The 16,021-nt window shown below is 42.7% G+C and overlaps 1 protein-coding gene and 1 long non-coding RNA gene across 3 annotated transcripts in view; one reads left to right on the forward strand and one right to left on the reverse strand.

Annotated features, from left to right (window-relative positions):
- Positions 1-4,265, reverse strand: part of ACY1 (aminoacylase 1) — a 34,561-nt gene extending 30,296 nt beyond the window's left edge. Inside the window, exon 1 of one of the 2 annotated variants that reach the window (XM_042448304.1) lies at positions 4,128-4,265. The gene's annotated coding sequence lies outside the window, so the exon portion shown is untranslated. The remainder of the gene's footprint in view (positions 1-4,127) is intronic. The other variant, XM_042448303.1, reaches the window with a different exon arrangement.
- Positions 3,642-10,421, forward strand: LOC121920959. The gene is made up of 3 exons (XR_006101811.1): positions 3,642-3,708; positions 7,856-7,969; positions 8,080-10,421. It is a non-coding gene; the product is annotated as an uncharacterized LOC121920959 (long non-coding RNA).
- The last annotated feature ends 5,600 nt before the right edge of the window (positions 10,422-16,021 follow it).

A 16,021-nucleotide genomic window follows, 5' to 3' on the forward strand; every position in this document is an offset into this window, starting at 1 on the left:
ATAGATAGACGTACAGAGGGAACTGGATATACACACACACACACAGTCATACAAAGGGGGGGGGGGGGGGGGAGAGGGGGGGGGGGGGGGGGGGGGGGGGGGGGGGGGGGAGGGGGGGGGGGGGGGGGGGGGGGGGGGGGGGGTGAATATTTCTCTGACAAAAGCAACAAATTTTGGTCCTCACCACTTATCATACATCTCTCACACTGCATGATACAATTTTTTTACAACTACAATTTAAACAGGATCTCAAACCATTTTTGCAACATAACAGGGCATTTCTCTTCAAAACTGGACAAAACTGATTTATATTAAAACAGAATGGTTTGGAAAAACGTACTGTCCTGTTTAAAACAGTACATATGGTCAGCCAATGTTGAGATGAAAGAACAGTCCTTCCTCCTACGCTGTTTCTATTCTACAGACTATAAGAACCTAAGTGTACCTGAGTTTGTTTTCTTCTTCCTCTCTATCGCTTTTACTTTGTGTGTCCTTCTTTTTAGAATGTAAGCACTATTTTTTTAAAATGTATTTATCTAAAAGGTTTCTACCTCAAAAATCATAATCTAAATAACTACATGGAAATGGTATCTACCTAGGACAATTCATTCCCTACATTGTTCTTTCCCTTTGCAAAGACGGTACAATGTATCAACCAAACAAGAGCACCACTGTAGTTGTTGTGGTGTGCCTTCAAGTCATTCCTAAGGGGAACCGATCATGGGGGTTTCTAGGGCTGAGAGGACATGACTCACCAAAGATCATCCAGCAAGTTTCCACAGCCAGCAGGAATCGAACTCTAATCTTCAGAGTCCTGGTCCATGCTCAAACCACTACATCACACTGCCTCTCACCATTGTAGTCCTCAGTGCTATTTAATCTTCTTGTTAAAAGCAAGAAAATATCTTTGTACAGACCACCAAGAACAAAAAGTTGTTTTTTTAATTATCATTATGCGATATAAGGGGAGAGAAAAGGGATTCCCTTGTCCCCACAGTACTTTGCAAGTGGTTTCAAGTGTGGAGAGACAAAGTAAGATATCACAAAAACATGCTGCAAATAACTAGACAGTAAAAAAATTAAAATATATGCAGTGCGCAGTGGTGCTCCCAATACTTCAAACTATATTCAAGATAATTCATACAAGGCACAGAACAGTATTGATTCATGAAAATAGAACATATATCCAATGAATTGGGGGGGGTTACAGTGAAGGTGGACTGCAGATGGACAAGATACATTCAGTAAATTGCAGCCAGAACCAGGTGAAAGACATGCAATTCCAATGATCATTCTAAAACACCAGTTTGTTTTGTTCACTTGGGAGCACCACTGCTGGCTACGAAAGTAAGCAACACCCCTGGATGTCGGGTTGGGGTGTAGAAGTACCTATTGAGTAGGCTGCAACATAACTTTCCCTTTCTAAAATCAAAGAAGAAAAAGCCTTCTCCATACCATAATCAGGTTCAGGCTGGACCGTCTTGATTCTCAGATATTCCCGGAAGAGAGCGACTGAAGGGTCTTCTGTGGGATCCTTCTCCCCTAGCTTCCGAGGGTCTTTCTCTGGCAGCATTTTAGTGTTTCGGATACAGGATCTAGAGCCCTCTGTAAAAATAGAAAGGTTAGCAAGAAGTGAGGGCAGAGAGGATGGGGGGAAACATGCTCCTCCTTATAACATTTCAAAATTGAATTTTGTTGTTACAGGTACTAACTTACATGAGCCACACTTAATTCCTGCTTAATTCTCACTTCACTGGGGCTGCAGCAGTGAGAGGAAATTGTCATCTTGTTACCGTGTGGTACAAATAATTGATTCATAATTTGAAAACTTCCCTGGACAGCATTAGCTATAATAGTAGTAATAATGCTTGAACACATCCATCTGATTCTACGCAGTTCAGCACTAGAAAAAAAAATCACAATACCCCAAAGCAAAAAGATCCTGATCAGGTCTTTCTTTCCACTCCACCAACATTACAATGATCACAAAGTTTGCAGAAGCAGCTTCCTGGGTAATTCAACTGGTGCTGGAAACAAGAAACTGGTACAAACTGTGGGTGGGATTGGTGAGCCCTATCAGAAGTTCAGTTTAACAAAAGTGGATGTGTGTTGGGAACACCAAAAGATTGGCTACTACTTCGTTGGCAGGAGGGTTGCTTTTTTCTGACACATGTTATATATACATATTTTCTGAACAGGTTAATATGTACATCCAAGGCAGAAACTACATGGGTGTAGTTTTATCCTGCAGAGTGAGGAAAGCTGAACCTGCTAAATTAGTACTGTACTGTTATGTAAAAGCATAGCGTGCAGATCAACACGTAGCTGATCTAACTTGGGACAGATGGGTCAAAACTCCTGTTGGGAGAACTCTGTCAGGAAAAGCTCCAGACTCTCTGCTCTCAGGTTAGACAATATGGTGCTGAGGAATCAACAGAAACCTTTTAATCACAGTGGTGACTGCAGCTGAAGGGAGGTAGACAGGACAAATGGCCAAGAGAGGTGCATTCATCCTTTTTTGTGTGTGGTGTGTTGTTGTTGTGTAGTGATGGACTAGGACTCTGGAGACCAGGTCCAGAACACACTGCAGAAATAATCCAGTTTGAGACCGCTTTAGATGCCCTGGCTCAGGGCTAGGGAATGCTGAGAGCTCAAGTTTATTTGGGCACCAGAGCTCTCTGGCAGAGAAGGCTAAACTCACAAAATACAGTTCTCAATCCCCTAGACAGGGCAGTTAAAGCAGTCTCAACTGGATTATTTCTGCAGTGTGGTTTTAGACCCAGGATTTTAATCCTTGCCCAGTCATGGGTGATATTTGCACAACTGTACTCTCTCATTTCAGAGGAAGGCAATGACAAACTCCTCTGAACAAATCTTGCTGAGAAAAGCCTGAGGTGGGTTGCTTTAGGGGCCCCATAAGTTGGAAACAACTTGAAGGCACACAACAACAACAACAACAACAACAAGAAGTAGTAAGTAAGGCCACAATCTAGGCTGAAAGTGAGGTGGCATGGAAGGTAAAGATAGGGATTAAGGGAGCTAAAGAAAAGTTGTGGCAATATTTTTTTAAAGGTATAAGAAGAAAGAAAAGGCAGTGTAGTGTAGTGGTTTGAGTGAACTGTGACTCTGAGACCAGGGTTTTGATTTCCTCTGGCCTTGAAATCCATTGGGCAAGTCACTTTATCACACGGGACGGATCCCATGCGGAAACTGGATTTAAAGTGAAAACAATCCACAATCCACGACGTTCGGGGTTAACCCAAACAGAAAGCGGGTAGTTTTTCAGAAGACGCTGGCACAATGGGAAATAATGGCGACATTAATCCAAAGGAAAGTCAACAAAACCCCACTCCTTTTTACTTTTGGGGAAGGAGAGGGTTTTGTCGACTTTCCATTTGAATCAATGTCACATTATTTCTCATTGACATCAACACATCTGAAAAACAGCCCGCTTTTGCGTGTGTTCTGCGGCTCTTTAAATCCCATTTCTTCATGGGATTTAACCAATTTGCCCCCAGTTTGCTTGTGTGCCATAAAATTGCCTGCCTCAGGGAAAGGCAATGGCAGACCTCCCTGAACAAACCTTGCCAAGAAAACCCCATGATAAGAGTTCACCTTAGTTAGGGTTGCCGTAAGTTGCAGACAACTTGAAGGCACACAACCAGAAACTGTAAGCAACCAGGTATGGCAACAGTCACCTGTCGGCAGGTAGGTACCCTGTGTTTCTAATGGATAAAAGAAAACAAAGCGTCTGGAGTTGGGAGAGGAAGTTTCAGAAGAGAAATGCAGCAATAAGTAAATAGTAATAGGGATTTAGCTTTGGAGTTGCAGAAGCAGCCTTTGCCCCGGTGTAGAGGCAGTTGATAAGTGGCTGAGCCTAAGAATATGACTCTGGAGGCCAGGGTTCGAATCCTGACAAGTCACACTGTCTCAGCCTCAGAGACCGCTTTATGTGTCTTGGCTCAAGGCTATGGAATTCTGGGAGTGGGTTTGTTGTGGGGCCCCCACAACAAACTCCAACTCCCAGAATTCCATAGCCTTGAGCCAAGACACATTTAAGCGGTGCCAACCCAGGTTATTCCTTCAGTGTGGATGCAGTCCTAGGGCAGCCTTTCTTTCTCTCCTACCTTCAGAGGCTGGAGGCTTATAAGTAAACAAGCCGTTTCTCAGGCGCCGCTTCCCCCCTCTTGCCTGCCTTCCTCCTCTCCTCGCCCAGCTCCAGCCCTCCTCCTCGCCGGCTCTGCTGCACTACTTGCGGCGGCTGGCAAGCAGTCCTGGCAGCAGCAGCGCAGCAGGAGGAAGGACTGAGGGAGGGAAGGAAGGAGGAAGGTCCTCCCTCTGGCCCGCCCCTGAGGCAGGGCCCATCATCATCTGCCCCCCTTCCTCGAGGCCCTGCCCTATGCCCAGGCCTCAGGGGGCTCTTGCTGCTTCTGGCTCCCTTCCCTCCCCTCAAAATGGAGGACCTGGCCCCAGGGGAGCTCCAGCACCCCTAGGCAAGTCACTCCATGCTCCCCCTCTCAGTCAGGCTCCAAGTGGAGAGCACTCAGGGGAAGAAAAATGGAGGACATGGCCACAGAAAAGCTCAAGACACTCATAGGAATGGGAATTCATGCTTCTTAGGCTCAAAGTGGAGGACGCTGAGGGGAAAGTGGAGGGCATACTCAAAAGACCATGCTTTTTCACACTAGGGGACAAACAGGATTTACAGACAAAAGCAGGAAATGTCGTGTATAAACATCAGGCATTTCCTGGTTTCTCTAGTTTAACTCGTTTAAATCCTGTTTGCCCCCCTAGTGTGATAAAGCATAAAATGGTTCTTAGGCTCAAAGTGCAGGGCACGGAGGAAATGGGAGGAGGGCAGGCCAAAGGAATGACACTCATAGAAATGTCAGTTCATGCTTCTTAGGCTCAAGTGGGGATGTTAAAGGGGAAAAATGGAGGGCATGAGCAAACAAAGCACAAACACACTCATATAAAGATAAATCCATGCTTCCCAGCCAGCTCAGAATGGAAGACATTGAATTATTACTGGACTGAAGGCAGAAATGTAGGATATGTCCTGGAAAAGGAGGACCTATGGTCACCCTGGTCCTCAGGAACTGAGGAGGAGGACGAAGAAGAGGAAGGGCTTAGGTGGGTTCCCAGTGGCCAGGACGGGGCTGGAGAGGAGCCACCATTAAATGCCTTCTCCTTTGGCTTCCCAGGAGTTGCCAAGCTAGTTTTCTGAGGAAGCAGTTCTAAGTAGGGTGACCAGGGTCCTCCTTTCCAGGATATCCCTACAAAGGTTTCAGATAAACAAGTCATGCCAGACAAATCTGATCTCTTTTCTGATAAATACCAGCTTGGTAGATGAGGGAATGCTGTGGATATAGTAATCTTGATTTCAGTAAGGCCTTTGACAAGGTTTCCCATGACATTCTTGCAAACAAGCTTGTAAAATGTGGGCTAGACAAGGCAACTGTTAATGGATCTGTAATTGTTGACGCCGAACCCAAAGGGTGCTCAACAATGCCCTTTCATCCTGGAGAGAAGTGACCAGTGGGGTCCCACAGGGGTCTGTCCTGGCCCAGTGCTTTCAACACTTTATCATGACTTGGATGACACAATTGGGCATACTTATCAATTTGCAGATGACACCAAATTAGGAGGAATAGCTAATAGTCCAGAGGACAGGATCAATTCAAATACCTGAATAACTAGAAAGCTGGGCCAAAGCTAACAAAATGAAATTCAACATGGAGAAATGTAAGGTACTGACGACTACTTCATCGGTAGCTGCGAACGAAGTCGAAATCGCGATCAAGCTAGCACGAGCTCATGCATGAGAGTATGCCCGGTAGCACTGACTGATGGGCAGAGTGAATGCACATAGGAGACACATGCTGAATGAAACTACGTGTGAAAGGGATCTAGGAGTCCAAGTAGACCACAAGTTGAACATGGATCAACAGTGCAATGCGGCAGCTACAAAGGCCAATGCATTTTAGGTGCATCAATAAAGTATAGTGTCTAGATCAAGGGAAGTAATAGTGCACTGTATTCTGCTTGGTCAGGCCCACCTGGATAGTGCTAGTTCTGGGCACCACAAGTCAAAAGACATTGAGAAACGAGCATGTCCAAAGGAGGGCGACAAAATGGTGAAGGGTCTGGAACCATGTCCTAGAGGAAAGGCTCAGGGAGCTGGGGATGTTTAGCCTGGAGAAAAGAAGGTTAAGAGGTATATGATAGCCCTGTTTAAATATTTGAAGGGATGTCACATTCACATTGAGGAGGGAGCAAGTTTGTTTTCTGCTGCTCCAGAGAACAGGAACCGGAACAATGGATGCAAACTACAGGAAAAGAGATTCCACCTCAACATTAGGAGCAACTTCTTGACAGTAAGGGCTGTTCAGCAGTGGAACACACTCCCTCTGAGTGTGGTGGAGTCTCCTTTCTTAGAGGTCTTTAAACAGAGGCTGGATGGCCATCTGTCAGGGATGCTTTGATTGAGAGTTCCTGCATGGCAGGGTGTTGGACTGGATGGCCCTTGTGGTCTCTTCCAACTCTATTATTCTTTGATTCTGTGATTCCATGATTTCAACCTTCTATCTAGGAGGAATTCCAAAATGTCCTCTGTTTTGAGCATGGCTGAGAAGCCCCTTAAATAACACCACATTTGCTGTTCCTCTTTGAGAAAGGCGTCTACTTGGCACCCTGCCCTCGCTGCAAAAAGGGGGAGAGGATGGCTCATTCTCAAGTTCTTATTTTCCATTAGCAGTAGCAGACAGGACTCTTACACAGAGCTCACGAAGCCTTTGTTTCTGAAAGGGGAAAAGGACAGCAAACATGTTAGGCAATGGGCTGCTTGAGGGCACAATGCAAATGATGAAAGAGTTTCTTTCTGAATTTTAGCACAATGGGCAAATGAAAAGAATAATCCAAATGGTGATTCAGTCAAAGGCTTGTTGCTAGTCAAGTAGAATTTTAAGCCTTTGTTTTGCTCAGAGTTCTGTAAGCATATTGCAAGCCAACAAGGCATTTTAGCAAAGGCAAGTTCATCAGAAAAATATGGTTGAATGCAGTACTTAATAACAAAGCTGTAGATAAACCATATGAAATGGATTTATATATGAGGGTTTCTAGCTTTTATTTGGTTGTGTCCTCCATTTTTCTTGAATGTCCTACATTTGGTGCTGCTGTGTCCTCCTTTGCAGTTATGACATCTGGTCACCCTGTCACATGTCCTCCCCCACCAGAAGACCTTGCAGCTACTGAGATATGGCCACAAGGAGGAAATCCCCTGTTGACATTTTGTCCCAACTCTTACGAACACAAATATTGAAGCTGCTTCACATGAAAGCCCCTTTTTCTTACATCCCATTTTTCTCATATGGCAGTCAGCTGACAAAAACAGCAGTTCTGTAGTGCCTTCAAAGTGGTTTGCAGGGGGCATCTTGTTGTAACCTTATCTACAACATCCCTAAAGCACTCTCTTATCATGATACAGTATGGTGATATTGTAAGATAAAGTGCTGCTCAGGCTGAGAAGCTTGGCTGAATCCAGTTTACATATCCTGGGGTAGCAGTGTTGGTCATATAGCAAAGTACAATGACATTGAAAATCCCCAAATAATTATACCTTTATTGGGACAACCAAAATACACAATATTTATGTTGCAATCTTTCAAAGCTCCACTGACTTCATCAGGTAAAGGTGTAAAAATAATTGAGGGGGGAATAAAGTTAATCATAGGCCTGCATTTTGTCAATATGTGGTTGTTGTTTATTTGTGGCAGAGGCAAAGTAGTCCCCAACAACAAATGGGGTTTTGTGACTGCTCATTTATGCTTCTCGTAATAAGTTTCCATTCACACAGGACCTCTGGTATGTGCTATCTGTGGAGCAGGAGAAAGAAGAAGAGCTTTGGAAAGTTACAAGGTGGTGCTGAAAAGTTCTCTGCTGACCATGAATGACTCTGAGCCATGAAAATGTATGTACTATTATATTTGCCCCAAATATTTGACACATTGTTTCAAAATATTGCTCTGCTCTCTCATCTCTAAATCTTTCAAAAATTTCTTTCCTTTCAAACTTTTTAAGGTGTGGAAACAGGAAACAGTCAGATGGAGCAAGACCTGATTAGTAGGGTAAATGCACTCAAACCTCATGTTCATCAAAACACACATCGTCTTCCCAGCCCTGTGAGCAAGTGCATTTCCTGCAAAAAGAGAATACCTTTCCACAACTTCCTTCACCATTTTTCCTTCAATCAGCACAGCAAGTTATTCTGCATTAACTGTTTGACCCTAATAAAGATAGTAATCAAAATACCTTTCTTCTCCCAAAAAAGCTGTGGCCATGACCTTTTTTGCTGACCTTATGAGTCTTTAATTTTTTGACTGTGGAGAACCCAAGTGCCACCACTGCAAAGACTGTTGGTCTCTGGATCATGGTGATGTCACCATGATTCATCAACAGTGATGAGTTGTTCCAAAAATTATCCCTAGATTGCCCAAAATCAAATCGGATGTATCCACTCAATTTCGTTTTTGCTCAACATTTAAACATTTTAGCACCACTTTGCTGATAGCTTCTGCATAGCCAACTGTTCATGAATTATAAACCCAACGCATTCTCAGGACATCTCTAGTGTTTCAGCAATTGTTTTAGCTGAGATTCTGCCAAAATCAGGTAATGAACACACTCAACAATTTCAGAAGCTGACACTGTTGAAGGTTGCCCAGACTTTGCTGCATCTTCAGTCTCAAAATTTCCACACTCAAAATTGACATGCTACTTCTTCACCTTTGAGTATGATAGGCACTTGTCACTCAATGTTTGCACCATACATTCATAGATTTCCTTTGGCGTTTTCTTCTGCAGGAACAGGAACATCATGACTGGCCTGGAGTTCAGCACTTGAAAATTCCACACTCTTCAGTGGCATGGTTCTATCAATAATCTGGAAAAAAAAATCAGAATTTAGAGCTACAACCCTGCAGATTGGCAGTTTGCAATACCAAAGAACACTTTTGAGCTACAGTGTCAAAATTAGGCTCAGATTTTAGGAAGTTGCCAAGGCAAGAACTTTTCAGCACCTGCTTGTAGGTTTTGGACATCAGCTCTCACAATCTCCCTGGATTTCTGTGAACTGCAGTCCAGAGAAGTAATTTTTCCAAGCTCTGATAAACTAGCTTTCTTATCACCTGGAAAGCATGTTTATTGGCTCCGTATTTGTATGTTTGCTGCAAGAAGCTTGATATAGTGAGGAAACTACCTGATTGTGATTGTTTAATGCTCCAACTATGTACAGTACTGTACTCACTTTGAAATCAAGAGATCATGTGTATAAGGACTGCACTGTTAATGTGTATGGAGATTATTGCACGAGGGTGCTTTTGCAATATAATTGTGTAATTTAATGTTATTACAATGGTAGCAGTAGCGCTATTGATGCACTTATTTCTACATTACTTTTCAATAGCATGACAGTCCTTGTTTTGTGTGACAAATGTTTCCAGTCCCTTTTCTTCCTGCTTTGCGCATGTGTTTTTTTATTTTATTTTATTTTGAAGAAGGTTGAAAACCAAACAGATTGTTGTAACATGTTTGAATTCCATATGCCAGCAGAGAGTCTTAGATTAAAGTATAATTCACCAACAAAACATGGAACAACAACAAAGAGAAGCTAATAAACAAATCCAGTTATTGCAACCCAAGTTCTATTTTGTGGACTATGATAATTACCAGAAATATATACATAAATAAGTAAATTAGCACCTCAAGAATTGAGCAAAACAAGCCTTCTTTTCTAAACCAGAAGGCTCATGATGTAACAGAAGCAGGGAGAGGAGTTGATGATACACCCACTCGCACCACATCAACCTCACAATAACACTATTGTAGTTCTCTAGAACAATCTGTACATGTGCCATCACATGAATATAGCAATATTTAGCAGTTATTGATGGGTATCTCTTGTTAATGCGAAATTGCATAATAACGGTATAACAACAGATCAGCAGCAGATGAGTGATGATGTCATGCAAAAAGGAGAGGGATCCGGTTGTAATTCCACTTCAGTTCCACCACTAGCACCTCATGCAATAATATCCTATGTGTTTCACCACTTTTTAAATTGTTTGTAAAGCCACTCAAGCTAAACATTTGGAAGGAAGCCATAGTTCAGTTTTTCAGCCTGCAGTCTTCCACTTCCATTACAGGTCTTTTCAGAAGTAAGGTCTATTGAGTTCAATTGGATTTACTCTTCATGTTTTATGACCATAGCTTTAGGGTCCTTGAGAGTCATCATACACTGTTCAGTTTCCAGAGAAGGATGTTATGACTCAAGGCGACTGTTAAAATATACTGTAATTTGGTTCTCAACATGTGCAAAGTATTTATTATATAGCACTCCTTACCCCTTTACTACTCTACTTACCATAACATCCAGCCTTAGTGCTGAAAAATGTGTTCTCCCTGTTGTCCTTCTGTCAGCAGGTAAATAACTGTTTTTCAGATGGACAGTTTGCATTTTAAACTGGTTTGCTTGGAATTAACTTTCTTATTATATTTAAAATTTATTAATCTGCTTTATGTTTTCATTGAGTTTGTTCTGTTTGCTTCTATCACTGTTTGCTGCTTTTTGCACAACTATCTAGGAGAAAGGAATGGGGTAGATAGAATAAATCAATTATCTGGCATAATGAAAAAATACTGGAGAAGCAGACACTTAGCATGCAGGTGTGTTTTACTTTCACAACTGCCATGTTTATTAACACATGGAAAAAATAATTTCAGGCTCTTATGCTTTCTCAATGCAGTTGGTCCAGCAGTTCCAATCCTTTGCCCCTTTATCCTCAAGATCCCTCCTTGGATTTGCATTCAAGTCTTAAGGTAACCATTATAATGGACAAGTGGACCAGTGTGGTAATGCGTGACCAGATCCTCCTTGTCAATTCTTAAATGAAAACATTCAGACACAGTTGTGGAAAACAAAACCAGTGAAGATTTGTTACATAACAAGCTAAACACAAACTCCCTGAACTCTTTCCACTCATCTCTCAGACATCCTCCAGTCCCTTCGTGTTATCAAGACATATCCAAAACCCCTTTTAAACAAAAGTTTCTGAGTTTTTTATATTTGTCCTGTATATACTCCTTTCACGCCAGCAGTCTATGAGGTATAACTGACTGGCTCTATCCAAGTTTGCCCACTTTCTCAGTTCACCGATGAGGCAAAGAATAGCCTCCTAGGTCAGTGCTTCTATGGCAGTCTCATGTAGGGTACCAGTTGTTGTGCCTTCAAGTCGTTTTTTACTTATGGTGACCCTAAGGTGAACCTATCATAGGGATCTTGGCAAGATTTGTTCAGAGGGGGGTTGCCATTTGGCACTGTCTGAGACTGTGACCAGCAGTTACATGTACCTAATGTACCAGGACAAAAATTAAATTTATGCCCAGTGGGCACAACTATTTCTTTCTTTTCTGGAAACTTGTCAGGGACCAGCAGCCAAAAGCTCAGGGACTGGCCATGGTCCAGGATCACCACTTTGAATGGCGCCATCTAGATGCTGTTGGACAGCAATTGGGAAAGTGCAGTTCAAAAAGAGCTGGGATGCTGTATTTTCTCCAGTCCTGGCCTAGAGGGTCCCTTCTGTACAAGTTCCCTTTGTGACTGCTTTCATTCAGAATTTGGAGCCCTTTTGGACTATATCTCCCTGAATCTCCCAGCCAGCATGTCCAGTAGACTTGCTGACTGGAGCATTCTGGGAGAAATAGCAAAATAAAATAAAATTCAAAGCTGTGCTTTTACAAGTAGTGTCTTCTAAACTGCTGGCTTGAATAACACATAATGGATAGCACAATGGGTTACTGTTAGTGTTTCAGGCGCCATCTCTGTTATTTCAACCTCACAAGAGTATTTTTTATTCTCGGACTGCAAACTGAGAGGGGGAAGCTGAGAGAGAAGGCACTGCTGATAAAGCCACCTAGTGAATTCACTGTAAGGCTTTTGCCTTACAGATCGTATTTTAAGTTGCTAGAGTAAATCAACCATCTCCACTCTGCAGAGACAATTTTGGATTAGCAATTCTAAAATTAATAAATAAATTGCTTCCTACATTTCCAGGCACCACACATAGAGTCATGGAAGAAATGGGGAAAGACTAATTTCCATTCTTCAACAAAACAACCTACAAGAAAGTCCTACTGCATATATTTCATGCACAATAGTTTTCATAGTACAGAACCTTTTGAGATGTGATTCTTTGTGACTCTTAAAATCTTTCTCCTAAATTATTTATAAATTGAACTTTATGCAATAGAGGTTGGTACACTCCAAATGGCCAAACTGTCAGTATGAGTCACATCTTCCTTTCAGAGCTGCCCCAGCCTGCAAATCTTTAAGTGCTCCTGGGCTTGCTTCAGTGAGAACAAGATGAAAGTGCCTGGGAGGGTTGCATTTCTGTCCAAGAAATGGTCCAAGGAAGGAGGGCAGCGCATTGAAGCAGCACAGGTACATGAAGGGCCCTCCACCATGCACAGCTGTTTGGGAGCTGATACAAAAACCCCAGTTGCGATTTGCATCTGGAAAACTTTTTCTGTGCCTGAGTAACTGCAGGAGATAAAACAAAAGAGAGAGATTTTCTGGCTGTAGCTTCACAACAGAAACAAACTTTAAACTTTCCTGGCATTTGGGGAAACAATGGATTAAAAAAAACTACACAGAATTTTACATTTGAAAGGAAACAAGAAATAAATAAGGATCTTCAGAAATGCAGAACACTTGGTATGGAAGGACTCCAATTTCTCAGGAAAAAAAAAAGAAATGCAGAACACTAACCATCCAGGTCAGGTGAGCCTTGCATAAGTAAGCCAAAACATTTTGAGTCTTCCATCGACTACATGAAAGCTTCCTTCTAAAATGCATCTAGGTATTATTATTTTCTTTAATCAGCCTCCGTTTTTTCTTACAAGTTCCATATTGATGATCAAACACATACATATATATGCTTTATAAACATGTTAGGAGTAGGTGGTGAGGCAAACTTATCTGCTGTTCCTTTTCCCCTCGGTTTCACTGTCCACACATGTTTAATAAAGGATCCTGGATGGAGCTATTGTTTACCTTGCCTGTTGAAGGCAGGCCTGTACAACTCACTGGCATCACTAAGTTGGTGTCACCCCAATGCGGTAACTCATGCTGTCACCCACAGGCTGCGTGGCACACACCCCATCCACTCCCTTCTGCCAGTCAAGCCACCTGTGCCATGACATGGACCTGTTGAGTGGGGTGTTGCTGCCACCCAGCAGGTCTAAGTCTGGTGGGGTGGGAAAGGGAGTACCTCCCTTTCCTACCTGGTCAGCAGCCCTACCAGACCCAGAAGGCAGCCCCTTCTGGAAGGTCAGAAGACCTGGAAGACAGCCCAGAGCTTGGTGGAGATGGGGTGCTGCTAATGCTGCTAAAAACTTCCATGTAGACTGGGACAAGGAAGAAAAAAGGGCTGGGCAAACATAAAAAGACTCTAGGAAAAGGTGCTTCTTTGTCAGAGGCTTTGTTAATGGAGGCTTGCTTACAGTGTAACTGGCACCTTGCCATACATGTGATTTTCTTTGAATACATCCCAAAAGGTATGTTGTAAAAGAATCCAATACCAATATCAAAGGACAAATTATTCCTTCAGCAACAGACTATTTCTCTAGGAATGGTCCATTCCTGCCCATTCGGATTATAGGTTATTGTTGTTGCATGCCTTCAAGTCATTTCTGACTTATGGTGACCCTAAGGTGAACTTATCATGGGGTTTTCTTGACAGGTTTCTTCAGAGGGAGTTTGTCATTGCCATCCTCTGAGGCTGAGAGAGTGTGACATGCTCCTAGTGGATTCATATGGCTGAGCCAGGATTCAAACCCTCCAGAGTCATAGTCCAATGCTAAAACCACTACACCACTCTGGCTCCCTTATAGGTCATTAAGGAAGCATTTTAAAAGGTGTCTCTCTAATTTCAGGCTATTCTGTAATAGAATCGTAGAATCATACAGTTGGAAGAGACCACAATGGCCATCCAGTCCAACCCACTTCCATGCAGGAACTCACAATCAAAGCAACCCCAACAGATGGTCTTAAACAGCCTCTGTTTAAAAACCTCCTGTCTATGTGGACGTTGTAGAAATGTTTAGAATAAACACATTACAAACCTCTTCTAGCTTCTTAGTGGTTTCTAGCTTCTTTGTTGTATCATAAAGATCTGGCCTGCCTTTTCCCTTGCTCACACTGACCTTTGCTGTCTTAAAAGTTGAGGAGAAAAGATTAGTGTTGATTTTAGCACAAGCAACTGTAGGAACTGGCAACTTCAGACCTGGAGAGGTGTCTATCCGTGACTACATTGCAACAACTGGGGGCAATGACCCATGACACTTGGCAAGCCATGTTGTTTTGGGATTTAAGGTTTAACCAAGTAAACTAAAGATATGTTGCTGAAGGAGACAAAGTTCAAAATGTTGTTCCAGTCCCAGATTCCACGTACAAACCCCAACAGGACTAGCTGTTGATTTACTTGAATGGTGATGATGGGACAAGAACAGGCTGTGTGGCTCCTCTGAGACTTCATCTCTGTTTCCTTCCTTTTGCATCTGCTGCTTGACGCTATCATCTCATTTTTTAAAATAGTTTGATCAGCCCTGGTCCATACCATAAGAGGGAAAGAATTCTGTTATATGTCCTTTCCTAAAGACCAGGACATTGGGGTGGGGTCCAATTCCCAGTATACACTTTTATTTTTTAAAAGGATTTAAAGCACACACTGGCAGCCTTGCACCATGTTCACTTTTACTGAGTTTCCAGGCAGCCTCCCAAAGTCACTATTTGGGACATGTTGTATTTCCCAGAACCTCCTGAGGTCACTGTCCTCCGCATTCAATGCTGCAGCACCAGCTGCTGCGTGCCTTGAATTATAAGCAACCCTTTGCACTGGCTGTGACAGGTCTGGGCAGTGTGCATTGCTAAGAGGATCCTGGGCACCTAACTGCCAACCTCAAGTTCCGAGGAGGAGGCTAAACAGGTTGTGATGATTCCTCTTCTAAGAAAGGACTTTCAGGGTTGGCATTAATCTGCATTTCTCACTGGTTTCAAGAGATTTAGCACACCCAAAATATGAGCAGAATAAAAGCATATGTAGCAAACTTTTACGTCTGACAAATGTCACATATTCATACTTCACACACCCATGTTACACTGGATTCAGCAGGCAGGATGCTTTAGAAGCATGAAAGAGCATTTTGCCCATTGTATGCTTAAGAATATATTCTGCATTCAACCAGTGCACTACATCTAATCTGATATGGCAAGTTATCAGTATAGAAAAAGCATACTACAGTGGTACCTCGGGATACGAAATACCCAGGTTACGAAATTTTCGGGATACGAAAAAATCCCATAGGGAATTATTGTTTCGGGTTACGAATGTTTTTTCGGGTTACGAAAAAACTTTTGGTGCTTTTTTCGGCTTTTTCGCACGGAATCGCGGCTTTTCCCCATTAGCGCCTATGGCAATTTGGCTTACGAAGGCTTTTCGGGTTACGAAAGCGGCCGCGTTACGAATTAATTTCGTAACCCGAGGCACCACTGTATTTTCATTCATTTATATTGTTTACACACAACTTAATATAAAATCTGGCAGTGGGTTTCTGCATCTCATTTCCTCTTAAGTAGAAAAACAGCATCCTGCAGTCTGCAGAAGAATCTTTAGGATTCTCCCAAGAAAAACCAAGACTGGTTTGATGAAAACAACCAAGAGATCCAGGAGCTGTTGGCAAAGAAGAGAACTGCTCACCATGCACACCTCACCCAGCCATCTTGCCATGTAAAAAAAGCAGCCTTTCCCCTTGCATGTAGTCAACTCCAACAAAAACTCATTCAGAACAAGTGGTGGATCAATTTAGCAGAAAAGACACAACGTTGTGCAGATCTGGGTGATTCCAGAGGATTTTATGAAGCTCTTAAAGCAGTGTTTGGATCTACATATCAGGTCCAAAGCTCCCT

This window comes from Sceloporus undulatus, chromosome 2 (genome assembly GCF_019175285.1).
Source record: "Sceloporus undulatus isolate JIND9_A2432 ecotype Alabama chromosome 2, SceUnd_v1.1, whole genome shotgun sequence".
Taxonomy (NCBI): domain Eukaryota; kingdom Metazoa; phylum Chordata; class Lepidosauria; order Squamata; family Phrynosomatidae; genus Sceloporus; species Sceloporus undulatus.